We start from the raw sequence: 14,426 nt of genomic DNA, 5'->3' as shown, positions 1-14,426 counted from the left end.
ATGGAGCCTGATTAGTGGTTTCAATACCCCTATTAGTGTGATTGTTCTGATTACTACTTATAAGTCCATTACTTCTTACCACATTCAACTTTGAATAAGCCTTTTAGGTGACAGGTATAAAGTCTTCAAAAAACAAGAGAAGTGCTGTTGTCTTCTGCCTAAGCACTAAAGGTTGTTTTATAATCAGAAACCAGGTCGTCTGCCAGTGTGTCACAGTGAATGCAAATGTGCCCCTGCCGCTGACACTCTGGTGCACATCTCCAAAATTGTAGGTTTCTATGACTGCCAGGGTGGAAAACGGCTCGTGAAGATGGACCAGCTAGAAGAGCAAGGTGCACAAGAACGCTGGGACCCTTTTTCCACCTGGATCCCTGCTCTTTTTCACCCTCATGTCCCTCCCTTGTCGCTCAAACTTGCCCCCTCTTCCTCACCGCACAGCTAGTTCCCGATTGTCCCTCTTGCGTCGTGGCGTGGGATAACATAGGGCAGACCACACTTTAATATTGGGCATAAATTTAAAGAAATCTGCGACAAGCTCACTGCGACACACTGCTGCGGGAGAATAACCAGCCCGTAAGACTGTCATCTCTTGGATGACTGAGAATTCACACAAGCAAACAAAAGGGTGTTGACCTTAGCTGCATTTTGTGATGAGACTTTAATATATTGTCTGATCATCCATTATTAATATTTTTTCATATACGCTCTGACTTACTCATTATTATGGTTGTACATTGGTTATGGTTGGTTATGTCTCATGAATAGTGTCTCCAGAGGAGAAACTTTGCACACATTAGATCTACTGTCAGTCTATCAGATGGTCAGCATAGAGACACATGAGACAAACAAGCTCACACGCCCCCTCCAACTCAACTTAGTATCACCATTTAAACAAACATGCACTTGAAAAGAAAACCAAATCAAGCAAAGGGAATAAGCCAACTCCTTGCTGAAGGTCAAGGATTAACCAGGACTCTAATTTTGGTTAAATCACCAAACAACCACCACTTTACCTTTAAGGTGTAACAGAATTTTTTTCTCTAAAACACTGCAACATTGGATACTTTAAGCAGATTAATGTACAGACATAATTTGGGCGAATGAGATGCGGTCAAACTGTGGAGCGGACCAAGCCCAGAAACCCAACTGATGAGACGACACAGATGGGGGTGGGGGCAGTGTGCATGTGTCACTCCATTGTCCTTCACTTCACACATTGTTAAAAACCTGCCGGCATGAAATAGTCCTACTCCAACTAGGTCCCATAAAAACAGGAATAACAGTGTTTTTATCCACCAAAGTGAACACGCCAAGCAGAATTAACGAGTTGCAAAATTCGTCCCCTGTTCAACCAATTTCCCCAATTGGGAATGAGTGTGTGATGGGCCAGCACAAATAAAGCTTGTCCATGCATACAAGTTTACTCACCATCCTGAGATGTTTCACACTCAAACTGATGAAACAAACATAGGGAACATCTTAAAGGATGGCTAGCTTTTTTTTTTTTATCTTCAGGGAGCGAGGACAGTCAAGCAGAAAAGATACAAAATGACTCAGCGGTCAGACCCTCCGTGATGTATCAACATGGTCGTATCTAAAGCATTTTTAACATGTCAAACTCGGCGCAGAGAAGAAATTTGACAGTTCTAAAACACATTTGCACATTTTACACATGGTTCATTGCTGCAATGCTAAAGTGGTCAAACTGTATATGTGTGTGTGTGGAGGGGTGGGGTGTATTTTACCATGTAAGTATAAAGCCTTGGAATGAATACATCAACATGTATTACTTTAGGATAATTATTTCGGTTGGATCTTGTTTCTTTGGGCTCAATGTGAAAAACTAATTATTCCATAAGCATTCTCTGTGAAAGCCTGCAGGTACTGTATGATAAAGAACATAAGTGGACGGCCAGATCTTACAGTAGCAGCAATTCAAAATTGCCCTTCCCAGGCGAATGCCAGCCGAATGTTTGCCGAATGCCAGGCCACTTCCTTCCAACTCCCAGCAAAATCCCCCTTGAACTTTTAGCTACTGGAGTCACACACAACCCCCCACCCCCTACATACACACACCCCCGCATATTTTTTTTACTCTGACTCCACCCTTTCACTGAATTGCAGGGTCTGACCAGGTAATTACGCTTCTCTTTAAATCTTAATGTCCACAAATCATAAAAGAAAGAATGTTTTAGTAAAAATATTGATGTTTCAAAAAGGGATTAAAGGGGACCAGCCAAGGACCAGCCAAAGACCAGTTAAGGACCGGCCAAGGACCAGACAATGACCAGTTAAGGACCAGCCAAGGACCAGCCGAAGACCAGTCGAAGACCAGTCAAGGACCATCCAAGGACCAGCCAAAGACCAGTCAAGGACCAGCTAAAGGAAAGTCAAGAACCGGCCAAGGACCAGCCAACAACCAGTCAAGGACAAGTCAAGGACTAGCCAAAGAGCAGTCAAGGACCAGTCACAGACATGCCAAGGGCCCATCAAGGAAAGTGGGGAAATTTTAAATGGCTACTACTGTAGTTAGCCAACATCTGAACTACACTCTTCTCCTTTTCACAAAATTGACCAAATTAGGGTCAATTAGTGTCCTCATGTGCCCATGCACCCTGAAAGATCTAAGTCTTCTTAGCAGGTAGAGAGCAGAGAGATAACAAGCATTGCAAACTATGTATCCTCTTTCCTCATCACTGTTTGGAGGTAACTTTTTGATGGTCTGATTACCAACAATCAAATTCCATTAGAATGCATCAAAGCTTGTTGTTTTAAGGTGGAAAATGTTTAATAAAAGTTTAAGTGGTACAAATGTTTTAGCAGTGCCACATTAACTGTAAGAAAAAATAAATACATTTTAACTCCAATTGCACAACACAAACATAACATTAACTCATGAGACCCTGCACCCTCTTACAAGGAAATTTTACTGTTGCATGTCTTCACCAATATACACTGTTTCAACTTTGTTGCCTTGATATATTGGATACTATAAGAACATTTAATGGTCCCATGAGAACATCACACTAATTTCCAGAAAATCCAGATGCTGTTGATCCTAAAGTAAAAAGGTTCAACAATAAATCTTGTGAGTTAATAAGCCGAGGTATATTTTTAAATCAGAGTATTTATACATACTGTAGTTGCATCTTTAGTTTTATAAGGCAAGCAAAGTTGACCTTTTTTGTTATTGTAGGAAAGTAAAATGTCAGTAAAGATGAATTACTCATTTTAAGGCATTGGAACCATGAAACGTTGGAAAAGCCATGTTTAGTACCGGGTTACTCAGACGGGCACTGGGGTATATTTTACCGGCTTCTGATGATCAGCTTTATGTTATGATTCATTAACCAGATCCGAAGATTGGTTGACACTATTGTAAAGAAAGAATGGATATTATTTAAAGGAGGATAAACTGGACATAAAGAATGTCCTTGAAAATATTTCCCAAACTTCATAAAAACACAAGCCTGGACAGTACAGGCTGGACTCCTCCTTTCGTGATGCTTATCTCAGATGTTGACCATACTCTCTAAATATTGGGGCTGAAGTTGAGAGCAGGTAGTCAGGTTTGCCAATCTGTTGCAGCCCTAGGCTCTGTTTTTACGTGAGAGAGGTGAAACTTTTTCTCTGCGGCTGCTGCAGCCCATCTGCTTCAAAGCTGGGTGTCTTATTTGCTCAGAGCTGTTCATCTATATATATTGATTGCAAATGTTATTTTGGCTACTGCTACTTTCTTATCTTTTCAGCCTAGTCTGCCCATTCACCTCTGACCCTTGCTATCAAAAAGTTCTTTTTATCCAGATAAAAAGCTGCTGCTGAAAAAGGGTTTGTGTAAAAAATCCCAGTAGATAAAGCATCTTTGAAATAGTGAGCCCAACAATGCTGTGTTTAAAGTGACCTTGTTCTTCTTTATTCCCCCTCTCTGAAATTTGCTTTGAATATCAGCTTCCATACATTCATATCTGCCACGTGATTAAGATGCTGAATATTTGTGCTAAATGTAATTGCACATTTGTATATAATTTTTGATTTGTGAAAGTGATTTCTGGCTAATTATTTAAATGACTGTCATAAAAAGACAATGTATCATATAATCTTTCTTCCTATTGTTGTTTTTGTTTTCTATCAACTATGTGTCTGGATAAAAAGTTTTGGTTGATTGATTTTACAAATAAATGTTTTCAATATCACACTTCAGGAATCTTAAAGGGGAATAGTCACATTATAGGCCTTCAGAAAAAGAACCCAAAACCATTTGATCATGATAAAATAAGTTTATATACACCAAGTATCCACAATAATGCTGTTAAGATTTTTTTTTTTTTTTGCCTAAAAAGAATTACAGAACCAAGCATGCATGCGTAACATTTTACTTCCAGTCATGTGTTGGTAATATTGCAAGTAAAGACACAATGGCTTTATTCATTGACAAATTGAGCAAAAACAAAGCGTAATATACAAAAATACCTAATACCAGCTGGATTTAATGTTAAAAAAATACTTTGTATAAAAACCATAGAGAGCTTGTGGTGTATAGATTTAAAAAGTCATATAACAACAGTGTGTAGGAAGCCAAGGGTTTGTTCTCTCAGAGCACCTGTGGGTTCTCTCCAGGTACTCCAGCTTCCTCCCACAGTCCAAAAGGGACCAATTACTATTTCTAAAGTCTCCTTATACACTATGCGATTTTTTCAATATTTGCACGCAGCTATAGCGTGGTTTCGTCATGCAGTGTGAGTTCACAGCCCACGATGCATGTTCTCACACTGTGCAACCCGGCGCTCTGAAGCAATCTACCTGCTCACACTGTATGTCTAAAAAACAGGTTTTACTCTGCTCTGGAGTGAGATGGCGCTACTCTGACTCGTCTATCCAGAAGCCAAATGAGCAGAAGAGGAATATGAAGCTCACTAGAGTGAAACGTGCTGCGTTGGCAATTTGTGTAATTCTGGGTGCTGAAAGCTCTAAAAAGAAAAGGTGATGACATATTTGGACAAAGACATGGCTGAGCAAACGTGGCTACCATGGTCTGCCAGTTTTACAGAAAGAACTCTATTTCACTTGCACTCCCACCATGCTTTTGTGTTTTAATCTGAGAGGAAGAAGAAGAAGAAGAAGAAGAATCCTTGTTTGCGCATGCCCACTGAGCGATTTGCCCACGACGACCGACTGAATTTCAAACATGTTTGATTTTCTCCAGACCTCACGTTTCCTGATCGTGGTGGTCGTGAGAGGCTGATCACCCCTCACCCCTGTACACTCCATGATGCACCATGCACAATAAGGCTGAAAGTTGGCCTGACCGAAAAATTCTTGTACAACTGGAGAGTCGGCCCGAAAGGGGCAAAAAATCGTACAGTGTATGCCAGGCTTTAGGTGTCAGTTTGTGCATGGTAGTATGTCTCTGTCTTTCACTTTGTTGCCTGTCCAGGGTCTACCCCACCTTTGGCCCAAAGACAGCACTCGAAAAAATCTAAATCTAGATAAGTCATTTTTTTTTTTAAATAAGTGCCTTTTTTCCTGGACTGAGGAGGTAAAAGAGACAATTTGCCAATGGAACAATACAATTTACATTTAAAATAAGAAAAAAATGATTTTGTTGTCATATTTCAAGTGAATATTATCTAATTATCTTATTTTACCGGTAAGTGTAAAAAACCTCAATGCATTGGCAAAGTATCTCATTTACCTACTCAATTTAAGGATAAATACACTTAATTTAGGATTTTTTTCACCTATTTCTAGATTGTTTTTTCCAGTGAGCTAGAGATAGTCACTAGGCAAACCAAGCCCCTGACAGATAAGCAGGTAAAGATGGGTGGATGGATATAATAAGCCTATGCCCCTTTGAAAATACATTAAAAACAATAACATTTTTACTGAACAAACCAGGATAAAAACAGCACAGAGTGATCCAAACTAACCTGCCATCGTTGTAAAGATATAAATGATGGTAAAATCAATCTGTCTTTTCAACAACCAGTTTCAGCTTTTCTCAGTGTGTCTTAAGAACAAACAACACCAACCAAGAAACTGTGTTTTTCACTCTGTGATTTGTTGGAGCCTTTTTCCTGTTGTGAATCTGTATGGTGGAGCACTTTTTAGATCACCCGCATGACCTTCAACCACAAAAAAAAAATTTGAGCAACAAAATGAGCTTTTCCTGGAGAGAAGAGAAGCTGGAAGCAATAGGGACGCTTGAGATGAGCTATACTGAGAAAAAGGAAACAGAAGATTCTAGGAACAGGAGAAAAGGAGGCCAGCAGAGTCAGAGATGAAAGGAGAAATTCGGATGGGTGCGTGGAGGACTTCCGAGCTTTAAATGCAGGCAGCTTTTTATGAAAGTGAGGGGGGATAGACGAAGAGAGGGCGAGTAAAAGTCGCTCCTGGGAGAGCGCTGAGATGGAGCCTGAATGAAAACAGCTGGCGAAGGAGGGCATAGAGAGGAAAGATGCTCAGAGGTGCAGACAGAGTGTCAAAAAGAAGAAGGCAATGCTCTTCTGAGAGCTATCTTCACGTCCGGGTGCGGCAGCACTCCACTGTCAGGTCCACCTTCCCTGGACAACGAGTGCTTGTCACGTTAATGGCCTGGAAGAAAGACTATGTCACTTTATCACCTCTGTACGATGCTAACATGGCTGCGCCTTTTGTCTCCCAGCTCCCTCTCTGCCCCACAACTCCCTGCAAGTGACTAATTGATCCGGAGAGACTGCCCCCTACCCTCCCAATCTCCCCCCCTCCTGTCTCGCGGGCTGATGAACAATGTGAGAAAAAGCCGCTGATAAAGGGGAAAGGAGAAAGCCGGATGTGCGCCCAGCTCTGGATAATGTAGCCCACTGTCTGCTGCAGTGCTATCTCATTTCCCCACACAAAAGTAACATCGCCACTTTGTAAATGAAAGTCAGTCAGGCGAAAGATGCCCCTCACGCTCTGGCAGCTCCTTCTCCAGATAATGGGCGCGTGTACATTATTCCTGTAGACACAAGATCAAGTCAGAAAAGGGGGTAGTTAATGAAATCCATTTAAGTATATGTGTGCCTCCTGTGTCCAACCCTTCCCACTCATTCCAACCATTCCCACATGGCATTGCTGAAGCATTCCAATCTCTAAAACTTCAACACACTTTACTTACATTACTGCCACAGTTTCTATCTACTTTATTCAATTTTATGAAACAGATCGTATTTAAAAAGCACATTAATACAAAGCAGAAGTAGGAATGGGCGATACGGCTAAAAAAAAAATCTTGATTTTCTTTTTAGCCATCTCTACGGTTTTAATCAATTTTAATTGAAAGGGGCCATAGAATGATTCTATAGGGTATTTGGTGCTGGTCCTTAAGGTCTCTGAATAGGGTGTGGAACATTGGTTGGGCTGAAAATGGCATATTTGCTGTTCTATGAGCCCTAATGCGAGCCTGGTTGAAAGCCCTAGAATGAAATGACAGGATTTCTTCCTTTTATGGTATGCTCATGAATATTTAGATGAGCTGTGCGCTGATTGGTTGATTTACAACAAGCAAAGCTGCTGAGCGAAGACGCATCATAGCAACAAGCACTCACTGACTGAAACATCAAATTGTTGATATGGTAGGGTGGCCAAGCGTCCTCTTGTTCCCGGACATGTCCTACTTTTCATACCTAAAAAAATGACCAGGGGATATTTCAAAATTGTCCAGGATTTTGGTCGACTACAGTGCAAACCACCCCCCCGAGAGAGCGTGGCCAAAGATGCTACCATGCTCTCTTACAACAGAGCATCGCTTTGGACAGATACACACAGGTTTCACAAGAAACCTACTCCCCACACCCCCGTCTCTCTTGTTGTCTGGGCAATCGAAGTAGTTCTAATCTGCACATGGTGCACAAATTATTGTATTGTCTGCACGCTCTCACTCGCATTGAAAAAACACCACCTCGCACAGTCTTAAATCCGGGATAATTAATCCGACTCTTGGGCATCCTTGAACAACTATGTATATTAAGGAGACTTGGGATGTCTGTTACCGGCCCCCAGCCCCCATCCTCTGGCTGAGGACGGGCGGCTTATGGCTTTCTGCTGAGGTCTGGTCCAGTCAGCGGCAAATGCGCATGTAAAAACTGCAGAAGAAAACTTCTCGATTTTACAATTTAGCAAAATTTAAATTGTGCTCTTTTAAAAACATGAATTAATCGAATTGATTTGATTTATCGCCTAGCCCTAAGCAGAAGATAGACATCGTTTAGGTTTTGTTTTAAAAGTGAGAGTCTGAAACAATATGGACACAGTTGGGCTGAGGTATCTGAGGACCCAAATGCAGAGACCAGGGGCCTGTTTCAATAAAGAAGTTCAACCAACTCTGAGTTAAAACTTGAACTCTGAGTTGACTTATCCTGAGATTGGAAACTCTGAGTTTTTGGTTTCAGAACAGCTGAAATGAGTTAGTTCAATCAACTCTAAATTGACTGACTCTGAGTTAAGCGCGTGCACCACAGAAATAAAAAAGCCATTATCAATGGAGCACAGATATTACGAGTCACTATGGCAACAGCGTCAGACAAAAAAAGGTGTGCATATTTCTCACCAGCAGAACTGGATGTGCTTATGCAAGCATATGCAGAATTTGAACATGTATTTTTTTTAAAAAGCAACACGGCTGCAGCGGCGAAGGAGAGAGAGTTAGCTTGGGTGAAAATAGCTGCTAGAGTCAATGCGTAAGTTTACATTTTAATTACTTTTATACAGTGTTGGGTGTAATGAATTAAGTTACTTAAGTCATATAAATATTGTAATTAAATTAAAGACTATAAAAAAATAGTGGATTTAATATCAAATTTCTAAAAGGTATATTGTGATTTGAACTTTCTCCCTCTAGTTACACACTTTGGTCAATTTAAGATTAATTCATGCAATTGAATATTGTTTATTTGAAAGCATTAGAAGTGCAGTTTCTTGTCTCTCCTTGTATTGTTCAAGTGGTTGAGGTTGATTTGGGATTTAGAAAGTAATTAATAAGTAAGTAAAACAAATTAGTAAGTAGACCAATACTTTCTAGAGACAGTAATTATTACATTAATCTAATTAGACTTGTTGAAGATAAAATTTGTAGTTAGCCCCTTGAACCCTACGGACCCACCGGCGGGTACAGCTGCTACGTGACCTCGTAATTTTACCAAACCCCCAGTATTGATGTAAAAAACATATTTGGCACAGTTTGGTGACATTTATGGATAAATGTGCCAAAATGGCCTCTCCGCCTAAGAAATTTCTCACTAATACCATTCTAAAATAAATATGATTCATCTGAAGAACAGGAAGAACAGTATTTTATTAAACCTAATTTAGTTTTCATGGATAGGTGCAATCCTGCAGGCATCAAAAGAACATGGCAGCAGCTGAAAATGAAATATAAAAACATACTTCAAGCAGGTAAGCTTTGAGCACATCATGGGAGTAGAGTAGCTACCTGGCTTTACAAACAGGATCATCCATAAAAGGACATGCCATTTCATTCCCTTTGATGCGCTCTACGTGACTGAAATGTGTGCAATGAATACTGTATGTCCCCAAAGAATCAATGAGGTGTTTAAACACCACTTCCTCTTTAAAAAAGGGGAGGAGACCAAAATAAACTCTGGATTTTCTGAAGAAAACCTGCTCCCGACCAGGTTAGGTTCACAGAGTAAATTGCCATGGTAACTGACTCTGAGTATAAGTTACCTTTTTTTCAAATCGTATTCATTCAAATCCTTTTTTTTATTCTTGATTGATTCATTGATTTTGTATTTATTTTTCTGTTTTTCAAATTGAGTTTTACTTACTGTATTTCATGCTTTTCAAATTGTGTTCGACAGATCACACTCCTCACATTTTATTGGGCTTAATGTGAAGAAAATGTGATCTGTGAAAACTGAAAAGAATGCAGTTCCCAAAACTTAATCTAAAAAACAGAAATTTGCAAAACAAAAATATACATACTCTAAATAAAAAATAATAATAATTTGAAATAAATGTAATAGCAAATTCACTCTCAAAGAACTCTCAACTTAATTAGAATGTGTTTCAGTTCCATGTTTGAATTGAATTTTTTATATAACCTATTTATTTTATTTTATGTAAGTTTAAAGTAATGAAATAAAATTTCAGCGTATGTCTCAATGCATAATTTGAGTGATGGCCTGGTGGTTAGGGCATAGGGCTTGGAATCCTGAGGTTATGAGTTCAAAACCCAGTTCATTTTGTTACTCTGTACTTGTGACAGTGTATTGACAAAAAAAAAAAAACTGGAAAAAAACATTCTGCTGATTCTTATTCCCTTAAAGCTACAGTGTGTAATAATTACAGGGATATACAGTCAGAAATGTAATATATTATACATAACTATGTTATTTATCATCATCTACGAGCTCAGCCTCTTAACCTTAATATTTGCGTTGCCTTAGAATTCGTTACGGTATTTATAATTACATAGGAGCGGGTCTCGCAGCCATGGAGGCAGACATCTTTGCGCTACGGCAGCGCAGAGCCAACAAACTAGCGATTGCGAGATCCCCCAGTACGTTTGAAAGTAACTACGGCAAGTTGAGAGAGATGAACTGAGACGGTACTGAACAATAGATACTAAATACTACTATAGATACGAATGAATACTATCTGTAAAATTATCTATGTAAACAAACCTCATCACTTGAGAAGGTAGGTGATGCGGACGTCGTGGAAGACATTTTGTCCCGTAACGCTCGCCGTACTGTTGGGGGGCAGAAGCGGTGGGGGGGAGATGTTCATGTTGCTGCGGTCTGCAGTCTGAACGTTAGATGTCGCTGAAAATTACACACTGTAGCTTTAATTCATAAAGGCCTTTAACAAAGATTTATGTATTGAAGGACAAAACATTTGTGAGATTGACACACTGTCCCAACTGAGCAGTGGGTCTGAATAATTTCCTGTCTGTTGAGGTGAGCGATTTGTCAGACTTGCATTTAACGGATGTTTGACTGAACAGAGCTCAGTGACATGTTCAAAACTTAGGATATTGTTCTTTCATCAGATACTGCTTCAATCTCCTCAAAGTGGAGTTAGATTTCTATGTATTTTTTTACAGCTTTGCAGCATCTGCTGCAGGCCCAGCAGGTTCTGTAACAGCCTTTTCCCCTCTGACAGACGGCTGAACTGTTGGGTGAAAAAAACTCTAAATCAAGTCACAAATGGAGACTCTGCTTCACACTGGTCACATCATACCAAATAGAACTCAACTCAAATGTTTTTCTACTGCATTTTTGCACCAAATATATTTGTTTGTTCACTGCTCTGAACTTCCATCAATCCTTTCTGCACCTTTTTTTTCTCCCACACTGTTTACATTTGATCACTGCTGCACTTTATGAAATAGAAATTTTGTTTTCACTGCTAAGCTGTTTGAAAGCTGTCTAAATGAAATTTTGTTTTGTATAGACTGTGTATGCAAAGTGACAATAAAGTTAGTCTAAGTCATGTTAGTTGACCAGATAAAAGCAGAAGAGAAGAAAAAAAAGAGAAAAAGAAAATAAGATTACCTCATACAACTGCTTGTGGTTATAGCCTGACTTAAATGTGGAAAAAATGTCAAATAAGATGAAGATTTTTGCAACGTGAAGATGTTTTTTCCCTTAATATAGATAACAAAAAACAGCTTTACGCCAATAAATGTACGCTGAACCATTTCACAACACGACACAATATCTCTACTGGGTCCCATTCCTTCTGGTCTACCGCCACAAAAGACGTTATTGTTCACTTTTCCTGCATCTTCATGCAGCACGTCCCATATTGCCGACAAGTGGGGCATTAGAAAATGCTTGAGAAAACAATAAATACGATAAACAGAAAATATGGTCCTGCTCTCTGTTGAGAAGAAAGTAAAGGCTGAGCAGCATCTGTGGAAATAATCCAAGTGAACAGAAGGTTGATAATGTACCTAAAAGAGGAGAGCTTCCTCCTCCTTCCTTCAGCAGCTCCGGCATGTCAGATAAGGTTATGCTTATTGGAGACACAGAGGGAAGGGGTCAGTGCACCAGCGTGCCTCAGAACATCACCGCTCCTGGGTTATGATAAGAACAGTGCCCTGATTCATACTTTACTGCACTGTAATGTGTATGGATGATGCATGGTGAATGAAGTCGAGATAAGGCCAGGAAGCTGGACACCGCTGCTCTTTACCATGAAGCATAATGTCTTTGGCAGTTCATTCAGTGAGCAGATCACAAAGAAGAAAAATGTTCAGACTAAAATAGTTTTATTAAATGTAAACAGTTTTTGGCCTGGCTGGCAACACAGAAAACTAAAAACTAATAATAATATGAAAAAGTGCTTGCTGAGTTTTAAATGTGAGATCTGATAGTAAGCTATGGGATGCTATGGAGGTGCCCCTACAGATTATAATACCGGATATCTGCAATATAATGAAAATGGATCTTGGTTAAGTTTAGACAGCTACCCACAATATAAACACTGCAACCTGAATAACCGGAGAATAAAAACAGCAGCGTTGATGAAAAAAAAAGTAAAACAAACATGATGTCAGGCTTGTGCTGGTGGCAATAAGAGGCTGTGTGTTGACCCTCTTGGCTTTAAATAAACAACTCATCCAATTAGATTGAAGTGAGAAAAATATAGATTGATTATTCGCATTTATTTAACCCGCTGAATTTAGAGACCCCAGAAGTAAACACAGATGAGACCAAATTAGAATGTGTTGATTTTGTAGTGAAAGGCTATGTGTGATTAAAAAAAACGCTAAATTTAACTTATAACTAGTGTTACACCGATACCAGTATCAGGCGGGGCCCCGATCCAGCACTAAATTGCTGGTATTGGTATTGCGAGTACTATCAATTACAGTAGGGCACCGATACAATTTTGAGAGCCAGAAGTTAATTCAACTATTGTCACCCATTCCAGGAAGGCAATAAAAAGTTCTACTGGATTCACTTTGTATTAGTCTGTTTCCTGCTTCACAAAGGTACGCAGCAGCTTGACAAAGCCATGATGGTAATAATTTTACATCCAAGTAGTATGCAGTTCTTTATATATACACACACACATCAATTTCAAACAGATGGTATCGGCATTGGCCACTACCAGGTATCGGGTATTGGTATCGGGGCCAAAAAACCGGCATCTGCGCAACACTACAGATATCACACTATCCCTGGGATGATGGCGGTGGCGGCAGCATGGCTCTGTGGGTACAAAGAAGCTGAAAAGCGTGTTAAAACCTGCAGAGTGTTATGGTTCTCCCCTTTTGGGACTTTGAGTTTTTGGTTTTCAGTTATTCTGCTTTGTTGATCTTTGGTTTATTTTGCATTTTATGTATGTTTAAGCAGTCTTTGGTTGCACTATTTTGCCCCCTGTACCTGTCTCCTTTCCCCTATGTCCCTTCTGGTCTCTTTCAACCACACCTGCTCCATATCTGCTCATTAGCCTGGTCTTTGTTCAGTCTCCCATTTATACACCTCGTGCTCAGTCACTGTTTGCTGGTTCCTTTTTGTTGTTTGTTGCTTCCTCATCTCTGGCTCACCGTGTGAGTTTTTCTCTGACGTTGCTGATTTTTGCTACTGGTATTGTGGATTTTGCTTCATTAAACTTACAACAACTCATCTCTGCATTTGGGGCCTCAAGCAACCTCACCCCCCAAGTTGACACAGAGGACTTGATACTGGAGTAGCATGGATCAAGGCTCATTAAGATATCTATTTGTTTGAATGGCCTATTCAGTTCAGTTCAGATCGAATTCTTTTAAGATGCTTTGGAAAGTCTTTAATGATGTTGACATACACTTTGTGTTGAGTAAGGTTTCACCTCAAACTTTAGGAATGTGATCAGAAGAGTGGCAGATCATCAAAGCAGAATGGCGTTTTTGAGGTGAAACTGTCATGATCTGCTCTGATAGCTGGCCTTAATTGCTCATTTCACTCACCTGCCTAGTCTGCCCAGTTCCTAATCATCTCTGATCTCATCCACCTGTAGGTTCTGCTTTATATTCAGTCCAGCCCAGCTATCGGGGCCAGATCACTCTTTGATTTCTGTTAGTGTCCTGTCTGTTAGTTTACTTAGTTTTAGTTATTTCTAAGGTTCATGTTCCAGTGAGTAGTTTATTCTCTAGCCAGTGTCCTCAGGCGAGTATTTAGTAAGCAGTGGTGAGAGCGTTTCAGTGTTTCCCTTGCAGTTCTGTCTTCCTGATTGCGTTCCTTTTTCACCCACTGGCCCTGTCTGTCCCTGCTTGATCTGTTCGCCGGAACCAGAGTTGGACTCCTCCTGAGCTGACTCTGAACCTGCCTTCGTGCTCTGATGGTTTCCTGGAACCCGGATCTGTCCGTTCCTGAGTGGACTGTGCTGTTAACCCAGGTAAGTGACTCACTCTAATTATCATCTTCTGTTCAGACGATCGTGGTCAGTTACCTGTTTTT

This window comes from Cyprinodon tularosa, unplaced genomic scaffold (assembly GCF_016077235.1).
Source record: "Cyprinodon tularosa strain WSP-4 unplaced genomic scaffold, ASM1607723v1 ctg273, whole genome shotgun sequence".
Taxonomy (NCBI): domain Eukaryota; kingdom Metazoa; phylum Chordata; class Actinopteri; order Cyprinodontiformes; family Cyprinodontidae; genus Cyprinodon; species Cyprinodon tularosa.
The sequence above is the reverse complement of the archived record's forward strand: the minus strand, read 5'-3'. Positions refer to the sequence as shown.